The 16,307-nt window shown below is 36.8% G+C and overlaps 1 protein-coding gene across 5 annotated transcripts in view; it reads left to right on the top strand.

Annotated features, from left to right (window-relative positions):
- The window catches only part of IGSF11 (immunoglobulin superfamily member 11), a 193,437-nt gene that overhangs the window by 66,435 nt on the left and 110,695 nt on the right, over window positions 1-16,307 (top strand). The window lies entirely within an intron of this gene.

The raw sequence follows: 16,307 nt of genomic DNA, 5'->3' as shown, positions 1-16,307 counted from the left end.
AAACGTGTATTTAATTTTCTTAATGTTTTTTTTTAAAGCTATTTACATTAAAATTTTCTACTCTAATCTTTCTTAACATTTTATTTTCGGTGAATAGCCATCATATTTAAACTCTGATTTTCATCTTTGCCCTTTTCTTTTGTAAGTGCACTGCCTTGGAACCGTTTTCTGTCCCATTTAATTGAAGAGATGTATTGAGATTTATTCTGAAGGGTTTCATTTAAAGAGCAGGTTCAGTGATTTATGGAATATTGTGGTTAACCTTGTTTGTTTCTGGAGATATCAGTATGTTTCCCATAGTTTTGTGGCCTTATTTGAACTGATAATGTATGCATGGATCTTGAAGGGATTTCATTTTAGTCGACTTAAATTGTTCAAATTTATTTAGTAGGGGAGAAAGGAATACAAAATTTTGAATACTTTTTTCATAGATGCCAGTGAAGGAAATCGTCAAAATTACAGATAACTTTCTTGGAGTTCAGTATATACATTTTTGGTGATGATGTGTAGACAATAATTAAGTGATGTGAATATGTGCTTCCAAATTAATTTTGTCTGGTTACCAGTTTGAAGGGGCCAATATTTTTCTGTCCTGCTTTTCAAGTGTGTAATAATTAGCGTAAATGAGCTTTTTATACAGTGTCTTAGACGTAACTGAAAATATAAATATTACTATAAGAGCAGATGAAATTTTGGTAAAAATAATCTGTTCTTAACCTTCATCTACTACAATAAATTATGCTCCCTTTTTGTAAATCGCATTTGTGTGTAGTTTGTTTTTGAGTTATTAGGCAGTACTTTTAAAGAGTTGATGTAATTTGCAGAAGTAGCCTTACAAGGTCATCTGATTTGTTTCCTTTCCTTCAGAACTATTCCCAAGCTATCCTAGAATGTTTAAAGACTTCCAAGGACAGTTCAGCCTTCATGAGAATCTATTATGTACAGGCACTTTTCACCCTCAGAAATGAACAGTTGTGTTCATTTGTTCAACAAATATTTGCAGAGCTACAACTCTGAATTTGGGTGTCTGATGGGGAGAGATGGTGGAAGACAGAGTACAAGAGTTTGTCTGCAGCCCTTAAGGAGTTTGCAGTTTTGCAACAGGCTGTAGGCATGCACAAATGGTTAATGATACAAGGAAAATATGAGTGCCATTTATCAGTGGCGCTATCAAGGAAGACTTCATAGAAAAGTTTACTTTTGATCTGGACTTTGAGTAGGATTTGAATTGGCTGAGATGAGAGCAGTCAGGTCTCCTTTCCTAGGGCAAAGGAGCAGCCTGGACCAAAGGATATGAAGTGGAAAGTTCAGGAGCATATTCTTGAAAGGCCAAGTGTCTAGCTGCTAGAGCAAGAGATGTGTGTAAAAGGAGAAAGGGCTAAAAAGATAGTAAAAGGATAGTAGAGAGCCTTGAATGCCGAATTTGGTTTTATTCAGTAGGCCATGGAAAGGCCACTGTCATTCAGTTTCTTGAAGATGGGGAGGGGAAGAGGGTGAACAGCTATTGTGTGCTTCCTTGCACTTAGCATAACAGTCTCCAGGAGAATACCATATCCTGACCTGACTGCCATTAAGTTCTTGAAGTCAAAGGCAGAGTTGTTTTGAATGAATTAGGGCCCATCCTTGGGACTTAGAATGAACAAAGTTGCTTCTGGATGCTAAATAGATAACCATTCTAGCATTGGCTACTACAAAGACATGATGCACTAAAGGTAGAAATACAGAGTCTCTTAAATTTTTGAAAGAAATGTCAAGAAATGTCAAGAAATTTCTGTTTTTATTTCTGTTTGAATTTCTAAGCATGTGTGCACGCACATGTGCGTGCACACACACACACAGACACACACACACACACACACACCCTTCTCTTTAGGGCTGAGAACTGAATCACCTGGCTGTCTTTTCCCAGCAGTGTTATGATCTGGGCTCAGTCCCCACTTGTGTTTTTTTCCCTTTTGTAAATTGTGGTAAAATATATATAACAAAAAAAATGTATTATTTCAACCAGTTTTAAGTGTACAGTCCTGTGACATTAAATACATTCACAGTGTTCAAAAAAAAAAAAAAAAGAATTTCTGTGGAGTATTCAGAGGGAATCTGAATAGAAAAGTTGACTTCTGTATAGTTCTACCAATAGGTTAGATTTATCTGAAGTTTTTTTTTTAATACTTGGGATTACTTGCAATAGCAGATAACTTTCCAGAATCTGAGAAAAATCTATAAAAATAAAGGATCATGTAAAATGAAATGAAAATGAAAAGAATTATGCTAAATATTAGCATTCTGAAAATTTTATTGTGAACTTCAATTTGTTAGCTGTAACTTTAATTGGGTAGCTGCTTTGGAAGGATTCACTTAAAAATTTTTTTTAATGTTTATTTTTGAGAGAGAGACTGAGTGCGAGCGGAAGAGGGACAGAGAGAAAGGGAGACAAAGAATCCAAAGCAGGCTCCAGGCTCTGAGCTGTCAGCACAGAGCCCGATGTGGGGCTTGAGCTCATGAACCACAAGATCATGACCTGAGATCATGCTTAACTGACTGAGCCATCCAGGCACACCAGAAGGATTCACTTTTTTGTAAAAAATCTGTAGTTTGGCCTACATGAAAGGTGACAGCCACTGGATGAAAATTTTAGAGAAATTAAGCTTAATACACTGTATATTCCATATGGACTACTCAGGAAGCAATTTAAACATAGAATCATGAAGTTCTTCTAAAATGTTCTGCTTAGAACTGTTGTCAGACTCAAGGTAATGATGCAGCGGGGGGAAAGACTTTTCCCCCCAGTAACCGTATGTGACACATTTTCAAATGTGTTTTCACACTTTGATGGTGGAAGCATTTATAATGAAAAGTCTCGTTTGGATCTTCATAGTTAAGCCATGTGATTTAGTGCCAAACAAGGTGATGTGCGGGCACACAAGATTCTTCAGTTGCAGTGGGTTATACAGAACGAGGGACTGGAAATGCTAGCCGAGGTGGGGAAATTGTGGCACTCCCCCTGAAATTCTCATCTGTGTTAGTTTGTTTAGAATAGGTATCCTAAATTTATAGTTATCCACACTAAAGATGTTTTAGGCAATTGGAGGTAGGATGGCTGGGTTTCTGGAGTCGAGTCACTGCAAGTCCCCCCCTCCTTTGTTTGATAAGGGCTGTCTGGCACTCATATATCTCACCCTTGGATTTTGAGGGCAGCTCTCATACCATCTGGAGGCTCTGAAATCCCCCTTTGATCATAATTGAGAATAACTGGTTTCAGAGGGGGTGTCAGTTCTTGGGTGGTATTCAAAACGCCATATGATTTGAGCTGAATTTGGTCTTAAAAGTGGAAAGTTAATTAGTTACTCATTAGTTAAGCTGATCTTACTAAACTGTGAAAGGATTTTTTTCCTTTCTACTAAAGTTTGAGTAGTTGATTTCCTCTGTACCTGGTTTCCTACCACATAAGAAAGAATAGTTTACATTTGTGATGATTAAAAAAAACATGAAGTCATGGGGTGCCTGGCTGGCTCAGTCAGTTCAGTGCCTGACTCTTGATATTCGCTCAGGTCATGATCTCATGGTTTGTGAGTTTAAGCCCATGTCGGGCTCTGTGCTGAGAGTGTGGAGCCAGCTTGGGATTCTCTCTTTCTGGCTCTGTCTGCCCCTCCCCTACTTGTGTATGTTCATGCACGCTCTCTCAAAATAAATAAACGTAAAAAAACCCCATGAAATCAGTCAAAGAAATAAAATCTGTTTACTAATTTCACAAGTGATAGACTCAGCCATTGATCTGCTACCATTATCGGATACTCCGTAGTTCCTATATTGTGTGCCTCTGCCTCACTTATGTATGCTTGGAAGATCATATTTTAACATGTCACTAAAATTATTATGTTTGTAGAATAGGATTAAATAAATACAAGTTTCCAATGTGAAAAAAAGTGTTCAATAAAAAATATTCAGGGGCGCCTGGGTGGCTTAGTCGGTTGAGCGTCCGACTTCGGCTCAGGTCACGATCTCGCAGTCTGTGAGTTCGAGCCCCGCGTCGGGCTCTGTGCTGACTGCTCAGAGCCTGGAGCCTGCTTCCGATTCTGTGTCTCGTTCTCTCTCTGCCCCTCCCCTGTTCATGCTCTGTCTCTCTTTGTCTCAAAAATAAATAAACGTTAAAAAAAAATTAAAAAAATATTCATAGAAGTCTATTTACTGGTTTTTCTTCATTTAGCATTTTGATCTTGAGAGAGGTAACAAACTGACAGTATTAGACGTACAATTTATTTTAGAAAAGCCTTGCCAGTAAAGAAGTTGAGAGGCTAGAAGCACAGAGTTCAGGAAATCCTTGTACCATGTAGAGTTCTTTGGAGAAATCTTCAGAGAATTAGGTTAATATCAGCGGTGGTGATGGTGGATTGGAATTTAAGGTTGGAATAGATGGTTAAAGTAGAATAGGTTTGGAAATTCAGTGCTGGTTTTTTACCAAGAGTCATAACTATGTAATAACACAATGTGACATTGTGAATGTAACTCTAGTGTCATGGGGCCACTTGTAGGCCAGTCTTAAAAGACTAATCCAGTAGTTTTAAAAATTGGAAAGAGGTTTAAATTTTTTCTGAAGTCTGTTGAAGATCATGTCCTAATTTAGAGAGCCCCTTTACCCTCCTTTGTCCAGAGTCTCTCCCTGTTGACAGCAGTTGCTCATGTAAAAATATGTTTTCTCTCACTCCCACATTCTCATTAATGTTGGTTCTTTTCTGTCCTCTTTCCTTCTCATGGTCTCCTAACATTTTGGAGGATGTTGTATTGTTCTGTTACCATCAGGTTCTTTTATTGTTCTTTTAGCATCTAGCCATTTATGGTTCCTTCCAATGATTTAGCTCTACCTATTTCCAGGATATATCAACCCTGGAGCCAAGCAGCCCGACCCAGTAATCACTTTAGAAGTTGGGCAGTGGTGAGTGAGAAGGTGGACATTATTCCATGCTAGTATTTTCCCCTTGTTCATGAAGTTAATTTCATGATATAATTCAGTGTGTATTTATATTTATATTTATATTTTCCCTAAAAGATAGTACCATACCTGGCATATAGTAAGTGCTCAGTAGATACTTGAGAATGACTGAGTGGTTGTTCATATAATTGGTAATTCTGTGTGCTTCGACTACCTGAAAAGAATGTTCTCTCTCTCTCTTTTAATGAAAAAGAATTTTTGTTAAACATTTTTTAGGGATTTGGTGTGACTGTGTCAGCTTTAGTTCATCTTTAAACCTTAGTATATATTTTGTGGAACAGAGGTGATACAGATCTATTTTCATAGACTTTCCAGATTCTGTGAGTTGGAAGTTAATTTAAAAAGGTAATGCACCCCATAAGAGACCCTTAAAAACTGAGAATAAACTGAGGGTTGATGGGGGGTGGGAGGGAGGGGAAAGTGGGTGATGGGCATAGAGGAGGGCACCTGTTGGGATGAGCACTGGGTGTTGTATGGAAAACAATTTGACAATAAATTTCATATTAAAAAAAATAAAAAGGTAACACAGATCTTTCAAAATTTATTTTTAGCTTATTTTTAATCACAAAGCTTTGAAGTTGTTGATATTTGAAATATATTCCCCTAAGGAGTTTCTGAAGATCTTGCTCCATGTAATAAAGAATGACCTTGGACTTTTGGGCATTTGTTTAGAACCGTCAAGTTTCCCATTGCCATGCTTGGTATTCTTTGTCCTTAGGGCCTGTATGTTAAAACTAGTCTCCCAAGAACAGAGGTAATTAAAAACAATAACACCTGTGTAGTCTAAGCTCAATCTCCCCCTCCCCACATCATGTGTACAAAGTACTGGAGAAGTTCTTTAAAAAATAAGAGCATTAACTAGATGAGCCCCATGTGGAGGCATCATAACCTGCGCCCAAGGGAGACTGCCCAGTGTCCTCCCCTCCATTCCTTTCCCTTTTTCTTTTCCACACATAGTTTCTCCCAGGTGGGGCTCATTCTGTGTGGACTATCCAATCAGTCTGCTGATGTTTATCTCGTAAGTCTTCTACTCACAGGGGGACATCCTTGATCATGTACTCAAAGATGCTTTAAGTAACATCCATATCTGTTATAACACTTCATCTTTGTTTCCTTGGACCAGGTCTATCATTACCTGTTATGCAACTTCTGTCAGCCCCATCTGTCAGGATTGTTTGCCAGAACACAAAATACATGGCAAAAAGAGAGGCCCAAGTGTCGGAAACGTCACTTGTTGCAGAACACATTCCAATCAGGCTAGCATCTTAGGCTTTCATTGGTTAAGAAAGCTTGTAGTACATTTCACTTATGCATATTACTCATGTGTAAATACAGACTGCCATGCTAGCACTTGTTAGCCAGGACTTAAAACAATATGCAGGACATGTGAAAAATATGTTAATGCTGTACTACAAGGACTTTCAACCTTTTGGCCTTGAAGATTATTGGGGCCTTAAAGATGATTGAGGACCACAAAGAGCTTTTGTTTATGTGGATTATATCTGTTGATATTTACCATATTAGAAGTTAAAAGTAAGGACATTTAAGAATATTTATTAATCAATTTAAAAACAATAATAAATCCATTGTATATTGACATAAAATATTTTTGTGACAAGAATTTTTGCCCAAACCAAAAAATATTAGCAAGAAGAGTGGTATTGTTCCACATTTTTGGAAATATCTTCAATATCTGACTCATTAGAAGACAGCTGGATTCCCCAATCTCCTTCTGCATTCAATTATTATGATATGTTGGTTTGGTTAAAATATATGAAGAATATCTAACTTACACAGATATGTAGTTGGAAAAAGAAGGGATATTTTGACAGCATTTTCAAATAATTTTGGATATTCTTTGGTATTTACCTGAACTCAATAAGAACTGGTTTTTTAAAAGTTGGTTACTATGCAGAATTGAAACCATATCAATAAACATTTCTTTCTCTGTTTTCTGAAATCCATTGGTTTATCTTGCACTTTGAATGGATCTTTTATTCTTGCATGACTTTTTGGTACATTATACATTGATAATTTGGGAAATATTGCTTCCTTGATAAAGATTTTACAAATATTGACAGACATTAAATTACCTAACAGATCACATTTGTTAATATCACCATTGATCTCATCAAAACAGTTTCTAAGTATTGGGAAGCTGTTAAGCTACAATGGCAGATACAAGTTTTCAAAATTGTAATATTTCCCCAAATTTTATTATTGGAAAAGAACACCTGCCAGTTATTTCCCTTGAAGTGAGAGTCGTATTTTCTTCAGTTTTGCAAAAATGTGTGCCTCATACCTAAGTCTGAATAATTGCATTTTGTGAATTGTTCTTTTGAATAAAAATGCTGATCCATGAAAACAGCGACTAGCTCATTCAGCTTTGCTCTCAAGGAGTTGCACCAGTGTTTTTCCTTGGGACAGCCATTTTGCTTTGGTCTGCTGCAAAAATGATGTATGTTTCGTACTGCCCATTTTGTCATACAGGAAATTATAAAAAGGTCAAGATTTAATAAAATTACTGTTATTGTTTCTCTGAAGACATTCTTCAGTGAAACTGGATCTTCTTTGTTCACTGTGAGCACATGATGGTGAAGACCCACTACAATGACTGAGTATGGTTTAGTGCCAGTACCTTGAGTGTGGTAAGGCACCAGTGTTTCACCCACTACTTTGCTCTGTCAGTGCAAATGTCAACACAGGCAAAAGGCAAATAACAGTTTACCATTATTAAGAAAATAAGTTTTACCTCACAGATTTTCTGGAAGGATCTTGGAGAACCCATTGAGTCCATGGACTGACTGTACTTGAAACTCTGGTGTACTGTAATGGAATGCTAGATTATTTTTATTATTTTTTTTGAACATTGTTTTTGAGACAAATAGCCAACAATTATTGCATATTCTGTAGGATGGCATTAGAGTATGCGTATATTATTTAAAAATAATAAACTTATTTAAAATTCTTTATTTTTGTATTTTACATACGTTTTTAATCACAGAAGTAACATATCCTAGGCATAAAAATTCAAACAATGCAGAAGTGTTTAAGAATTGACTCATACCCTACCTCCACCCACCGAATTCTCTGGTTTTCTTGTGCATTGTTCCAGACATTTTTCTAATGACAAACAAAATCTGCATGTCCATGTACTTTTTTTTTTTTTTTGTCTTTTTTGAGGATCTTTGTAGATCGTATAGAGGACCAGTCATTTACATTTTTTGGAGATCTTGTTTACCCTCTACCTAAAATCTAGGTTCAAAGTTAATTGTTCAAAAATCACTGTTTGATTGCATTTGGTAGGAGAGTAATCATAGCCCCTAGGTAGGTGTGTGTGTGTGTGTGTGTGTGTGTGTGTGTGTGTGTGTGTTTTGTATGTGACTGACAACCACTTTGCCACCAGATAATTTTTTGTGAGTTACTCATATTGCCTTTTAAGTCAGTTTTATTGAAGTATAATTTAATTACAGTAACATGCTCCTGTTTTCAGTATAATATTACGTAGTTTTGATAAATTTATGCACCTGTATAAGAGTCAAATGTAGAACTTTCCATCACTGAAAAGTTCCCCCATGGGCCTTTGCAGTTAACTCTCCCACTCTCAGATCCAGTCAAATGTCGATTTGTTTCTGTAAGTATATATCAATTCTGACTGTTTTAATTTACTTAAATGGACTACTATTTGTGCTTGAAAAGTACAGACCTCAGGTTTTTTATTAAAAGGATCCATGTTCATTTTAAGTTAGTTCAAACAGTATAAAGCAAGAGAAAACAATATTTCAACATACCATTCTAAACCAGACCACCCAGATATGTCCATTTTAACATTGATAATTATGATTTATTTCTTGATAAACCTAGATAGATTTCTATCATTTAGAATTGTTTCAGTGCTTACTTTGTTCTCTGAGTTAGTTCATGTTTTCAATGTTTGCCTGTTTCTGTCCAAATTGAAAGAAAATTTGTATACATATGTTATTGAGTCAAAATGTCTTTCCTACAATTTGTTAGAAATTATTCCATATCTTCTGGCATTGACTGTTGCTGTGAAGTCTGAGATCAGTCTAGATTTAATTTTTCTCTCTTGAGAGTGATTTACTTTTTGTACCTGGATGTCAAAAAGCTTTTCTATATTTTTATAGTTCAATAGGTTAACCATAATTTATCTTGATGTGCTTGTTTTTATCAGTTTTTTCTGAGATATTATATCTATCTATATATAAAGATATGTATTATATCTTTTCAGTCTGCCTACTCACATCTTCCTGCATTTCAGATCTGTTTTCCTATATTGTATTTCTGGATATTTCTTTTTTTAAAATTATTTGTTTTAATGTTTATTTATTTTTGAAGGACAGAAAGAGAGCACAAGCAGGGCCAGGGGAGGGGCAGAGAGAGGGGGAGACCCAGAATCCGAAGCAGCCTCCAGGCTTTGAGCTGTCAGCATAGAGCCCGACGTGGGGCTTGAACTCACAAACCGTGAGATCATGACCTGAGCCGAAGTCAGTGCTTAACCAACGGAGCCACCCAGGCGCCCCTATTTCTGGATATTTCTACATTTCATATCTTCTATTTAGTATCTCAGATACTATCTGTATATTAAATTATTTTTTTCTACATAATTTTTAAAATTTGAAATTCAGCTTATTTAAACTAAACCCAATTTACTCATTTCTCATATTTAAAAAAAAAACAAATAATGTCATAAATATTGTTTTACAACTTACTTATAAAATATAACAATTTAATATGGGTCTTCTTCCACATCTGTTACATGGATCTACCTCATTCTTTTTAGTGACTGTTTAGTATATCATAGCATATATATGCCATAGTTTATTTAACTATTTCCCCATTGTTGGACATTTATGTTGTTTCTGATTTTTTGATATTAATGATGTTGTAGTGAACATCTTTGTATATATAACCTGTAAGTTTGTGTAGGTATTTCTTCAGTCTGTTTTGCCCAAAGTAGAATTGTTTGGATATAATTATTTAGCATTTGGGGGGAGATAATACTATTGTGTGGGCTTTAGTTTAGTCAGACATATTGGGTTTAAATTCCTGAGTTATCATTTATTTGCTCTATGACTTTGGGAATGTTTTAATGTTTTGATCTTGAGTTTGATTACCTTGTACAGTGGAGATGGCCTTCATTAAGTACTAAGTTAAATAAAATGACACATCTCTAAAGGGTCTAGCATAGAGCTTGGCATTAAGAAATGCTTGGGGGAGCCTGGGTGGCTCAGTTGGTTAACTGTGCAACTCTAGATTTCAGCTCAGGTCATGGGATTCTCTCTTCTCCCTGTCTCTCTGCCCCTCACTCACTTGTGCACTCTCTCTCCCTCAAGATAAATAAATAAACAAACTTTTTTTTTTTTTTTTAAAGAATACTGCTTGGTTAGTGACAATTATTGTTGTAAGGATTGTGGGTTGATGAGCTCTAACTTGAGTCAGAGATGAGTCTATCCAGGGAGTACCAGTGGGAGGTGTGACTTGGGAGCATCCTACAATTCAATTCCCCGAGGCTTGCTTTCATTTACAAAATAAAGGAGTTGGGTGAGGTAATATCTTGTTCTTTTCTGGCTCTGTAATCTCACAACTATTAAGAATATTGGCAATAAAATAAATTGGAGAGAATATATGGCTAGTTTTAACATATTTACAAGCCTTGCCCTAAAATAGCTAATTGACTTTCTACTCCTTCTCCCCCATAAAAGTAACGAGACTTTTCTTTAATTAAAACCATTCTCATCTGGGGGCACCTGGGTGGCTCAGTTGGTTAGGTGTCTGACTTCGACTCTCAGGTCATGATCTCGTGGCTCGTGAGTTCGAGCCCCATGTCGGGCTCTGTGCTGACAGCTCAGAGCCTGGAGTCTGCTTCGGATTCTGTGTCTCTCTCACCTCTCTCTCTGCCCCTCCCCTCCTAGCGCTCTGTCTCTCTCTCTCTCTCTCTCAAAAATAAATAAACTTTAAAAAAAATCTTAAAAAAAACCCATCCTCATCTGTTGTGGAAAGATTATAAAAAGTGGTTTCAAATATAAAGAATCTTATTTTTAAATTTTATTTTAAAATTGATTTTTTTTCACTTTGGTTCAAACTCTGTACATAACTATTCTCCTAAATCCTTTCTATCATAGGCAGATCTTGTGTGTGTCAAGAGACGGTCAGTGGTAAGCAGACTATATGACAGAAATCTTTTTACCACAGTCATTGTATTCTGGCCCTTTGGCTTGATTTCTGTGACTTTTCTCTGCTTTTCTCTTTTCTTTGTGTAAGCCAGGCATAGGTGTCTAAATTTTATCTGTGTGGGGTATATGACAAATACAGATGTTTTCCAATGCTGTTGTTGATGAAAAGTGAAAAGCCTGTGAGCTTTTAAAAAATAACAACCAGGGAGTTTTAGTCAGGGAGGGTAGTGATACTTAAATGGAAAGCTTCAGAGGGGTGTGGTTAACCAGGGCACCTCTGGATTCTGACTCTAGGTTATATGTGATTGATGGTGTTTCCCACCTGTTCTCTTTGCATTTTATGAAAGGACATTTTTATACAAAGCCAGGTGGTCTCCAAAGTGGATGATAGAGTTAGTCACTTTGGCAGAAATTTGAAAATAATCCTGAGATTCATAAACTCACTGCCTACTAAGTTATCTTAAAAAATTTTTTTTTAAAACATTTACTTATTTTTGAGAGAGGGAGAGTGAGCACGAGCAGGGGAAGAACAGAGAGAGGGAGACTGAGGATCCAAAACCCGATGCGGGTCTCAAACTCATGAACTGTGAGATTATGACCTGAGCCAGAATCAAGAGTTGGTCACTTAACTGACTAAGCCATCCAGGCAACCTGCTGCCTACTAAGTTATCTTGGTAAGTATAGTTTGTTTACAGGTCATTAAATTTTTCCTGAAACCAAAGTATGTGAGTAGAGAAGGTTCTTGAGTTTTGTATACCAGCCACTTCAGTTTTAGAAACTTAAACGTGGTTCGTTTTCATGAATATATTTTCTGAAATTGTAACTTTTAATTCTAACTAGTTTGTGATTTCAGTGTCCTCAGAGCATGACTTGTTTTAGTTGCCCTTTGATCAATCTATATTCCTGGTTTCTGTCTTAAGATCTGTACTTCTTTGGACAAATTAATTGTTGCCTGCCCCCCCCCCCCCCCCCCCGGCTGTTATTTGGAGTTCAAGGGGTTGAGTTGTCTTTCTCATTAATAAGAACATGTAAGGTTGTGAGTCACGTGGACCTGGCCCAGCAAGGTCTCTTAGGGCCTTTAATTCCATAATGTCCTTGATCTGAGGAAGCCGCTCAGTAATCTCTTCACAATTTCCACAACCAAGCCATCTGCCTGCATTAAAATAAATCAAATCTGCTTACTCCTTCAGTGTCTAACAAATATTCTATAAACTGATGGTGATGAAGACCACAAACACAAAAATAATTTGCAGTCTCGAGCACTTCCTCTGAATTCACAACTTGGATTGTCTTGACATAGTGGAAGTTGGCATGCCAGCTTTCTCTTTGACTGGAGTAGAGGATAGTGGAACCCTTTCCCCCTACTCCTTTGCAGTAATCCCAAGTGTGACAGGGTAACGGATTCAGCTTTTCCACATCTAGATTAGTCTTCACAAAACCTTTCCTTTCCCTTCTGCTTCGTATATACTAGCTAATTAGGTAAATGCACATATGTGTTTATAAATAGAATCATCCATATTCATTCTGCACTCTTTTGTTTCTGGCTCTTAAAATTCAACATTATTTATGCACTTTATCCACATTAGGTATAGCTGTAGTTTCTTCACCTTCATTACAGTAGAGCACTTCATTGTATGAATATACCATGATATTGACATCCGTCCTACTGCTGATAGACATTGGGTTCTTTCCATTTTGGGTCTACAATGAATAATGCTGCTGTGAACATTCTTATACATGTGTTTTGATGCGAATCAGAGTGCATTTCTGTTAAGTATACACCTAAGAAACAAATTGAGTATATTCAGCGTTAGTAGGTACTGCCATTTTCACGAAGTGGTTGTGTTGATGTTTACACCTGCTAGCAGTGTTTGGAAGTTTTGTTTCCTCTATATGCTTATGAACACTAACTATTATCTATTTAACTTTAACCATTATGATGGAGGAATAATGGTATCGCATTGTGTGTGTGTGTTTGTAAGGTTCTGCACTTCCCTGATGACTAATGAGGTTGCTCACCATTTCCCCTTTTACTGACCATTTAAGTATCTTCCTATGTAAATTGTCTGCTCAGGTCTTCCCAGTTTTTTTTTTTTTAATTTTTTTTTTAACGTTTATTTATTTTGGGGGCAGAGAGAGACAGAGCATGAATGGGGGAGGGGCAGAGAGAGAGGGAGACACAGAATCGGAAGCAGACTCCAGGCTCTGAGCCATCAGCCCAGAGCCCGACGCGGGGCTCGAACCCACAGACCGCGAGATCGTGACCTGAGCTGAAGTCGGACGCTCAACCGACTGAGCCACCCAGGCACCCCAGGTCTTCCCAGTTTTTAAAAATGCTTATTTATTTATTTTGAGAAAGAGTGTGTGTGTGAGTACAACTAGGAGAGAGACAGAGAGAGAGGGAGAGAGAGAGTTCCAAGCAGGCTCCATGCTCAGCAAAGAGCCCAGTGTGGGGCTTGATCCCACGAACCATGAACCAAAATCAAGAGTTGGCTGCTTAACTGACTGAGCCACCCGGGTGCCCCTTGCCAGTTTTCTTTCTTTCTTTCTTTTTTAATAACAGCTTTATTCAGATGTAAGTCATCTACTGTATAATTTAACCCATTTAAAGTGTACAATCCAGTGGTCTTTGGTATATTACATTATTAATTTTACAACTCAGTGGTTTTGGTATAATGTATCATTAATTTTTAAGAATTGGGGTAAAACACAACATAAAAGTTGTTATTTTAACTGTTTTCAAGTGTACAAATCAGTGGCATTAAGCACATTCACAATTTTGTGCAACTATTACCACTATTTCCAAAACTTTTTCATCATTTCAAACAGAAACTTTATAAACAGTGAATAACAGTTACTCCCTGTTTTCCAGTTCCCCCAGCCACTGGAAATATCCCAGCCACTGGAAATATCAAATCCCCCAGCCACTGGAAATATCAAATATCAAATATTTATATTTCTGTGAATTTGCCTATTCTATCTACTTCATGTAGGTGGAATCATACAGTATTTGTCTTTTTGTGATGGGATTATTTCATTTAGCATAACATTTTCAAGGTTCATCTATGTGATAGCATGTATGATAACACTTCATTCCTTTTCATGGCTGAATAATATTTCAGTGTTTATATATGCTACATTTTGTTTATCCATTTATCTGTTGATGAACCCTTGGGTTTTTGTGAGTTTTTAAAATTAGAGAGTCCATGTGTCTTTTTTCTCCCTGATTTGTATGGGTTTTAAAATGTTTCTTGGAATTTTATTGGTTACATGTGTTGCAAAATCTTCTTTTACTCTGTGACTTGCCTTTTCACTTATTTTGATATCTTTTAAAGAACAGTTCTTAATTTTAATTAGTAGTGTTAACAGTTTTTCCTTTTTGACTACTACTTTCTGGGTCTTGGCTGAGAATTTGTTACCTATCCCAGTGTCATAAAGATATTCTCTGTTTTCTTCTATAAGCCATACTGTTTACCTTTTATATTTTGACTGATAGCCCTCCTGGAATTGATGTTTTGGGTGTGTGGTGAGAGTTGGGAGTTAGGGACTGAAACTTAATTTTTGGTGGTGATTTACCCAGACTGATTTACTCAGATTGATTGATCCAGTCTTTTTGGTTAGGTAAGTTCTTTGATATGGTCTTAAGTTTCATCTTACCTTCAGGGTCTAGTACAATGCCTTGTACATAGTAAGTGATCAGTAAATTCTTGCTAACAATGGTTGAGCCATAAACATTCATTTCCCAAAAGGCACAAGGGACCCAAACAGAATGCTGTGAAATTTGTTTTTATTTGTAAATGGTATCTGTAAATAATACTCATTTTTTTGTAAATAGGATCATTTCCTCTTTACAGAATCATTTTCTTCTCTCCTTTTGTTTTGGTTTTGGTCTGCTATCTCTCTCTTCTTCTGTTTTCTCTGCCATTTTTATCATCATCATCTCCTGCTTCATTAATGTCATCTTCATCATCCAGAGCTGAGGTTATGTTCTAAATCTCATGATCTTCATTTTACCACTGTATCATAATTTCCTTTAAAAATAATAATTTCAATTGTATAATAGTCTTTCCTATTATTGAGTATCTTACATCATAATAGCATCACCTCACATTTGGTTTGTACAAGGAATTTGAACTTAAGGTCCAAAAATGGTTTCCAGAGAAGGCATAGAAATTTTATGCAAAATTTAGTGTTGTATGCATTTGGTCTTTTTTTTCTTCTGGGGGGAGAATATCTCAACTTATTTATTTTCTATTTGTTTTTGAGAGAAAGAGATTGAGAGAAAGATTGTGAGCAGCGGGAGGGGGAGAGAGAGAGGGAGAGGGGAATCTTAAGTAGGCTCCATGCTCAGTGCAGAGCCTGATATGGGGCTCGATCCCATGACCATGAGATCATGACCTGAGCTGAAATCAAAGGTCAGATGCTTAATTGACTGAGCCACCCATCACCCCAATATGGTACCTGGTCTTGAGGAGCTTAATACATGTGTAATTAGAGTTGTAAGCACACTTATAATTTGGAGATTTATATGAATCAGAAAAGGAATAATAGTGGAACCCTTGTCAGAATTGTGTGAGGAAATAGAAGTGCAGCTATGTGATAGTTGAAATGTCAGGAGGAAGAAGATATGATATTCAGATAGTTAATGGCTACGTGCACTGCCTGTCTGGTCTTTATCCCAGCTGATGAGGCAAATCACCTCTGTTTCTTCTATATTAAACAGTTTTAAAGGAAAAGCAAAATAAAATGACAAAAAAATGAAGGGTCTATTATGCTCCAGGAATCTTGGGTAGAAAGATGAAAAAGTGTAGTAGGGTCCAGTCCTCAAGACTCCATGGTTTAGTCTGAAAGACAAACGTGATTCAGCTCATTATGATATAATGTGTTTCTTTAGTGGTATGAATGAAGTATAGCCTCCCGTTCAATTGTCATTGTTATTTTGACCCATCTGTGCCATTTTCCTGGGTGGTTTGGTTCTTGGGGTCTGCAGGTTCTATAGCTGGCCACTTTGAACATGTGCTAGAGTGATGGCACGGAGGCAGTGGCAGAAGCAGGTGGAGTCTGTGACAATGCTCCTGAGTCCTCAGGGCCTTCATGAAGTGTGTAAGAGACCTAGCAGTGTATGT

This window comes from Panthera uncia, chromosome C2 (genome assembly GCF_023721935.1).
Source record: "Panthera uncia isolate 11264 chromosome C2, Puncia_PCG_1.0, whole genome shotgun sequence".
Lineage (NCBI taxonomy): Eukaryota > Metazoa > Chordata > Mammalia > Carnivora > Felidae > Panthera > Panthera uncia.
The sequence above is the reverse complement of the archived record's forward strand: the minus strand, read 5'-3'. Positions and strand labels throughout refer to the sequence as shown.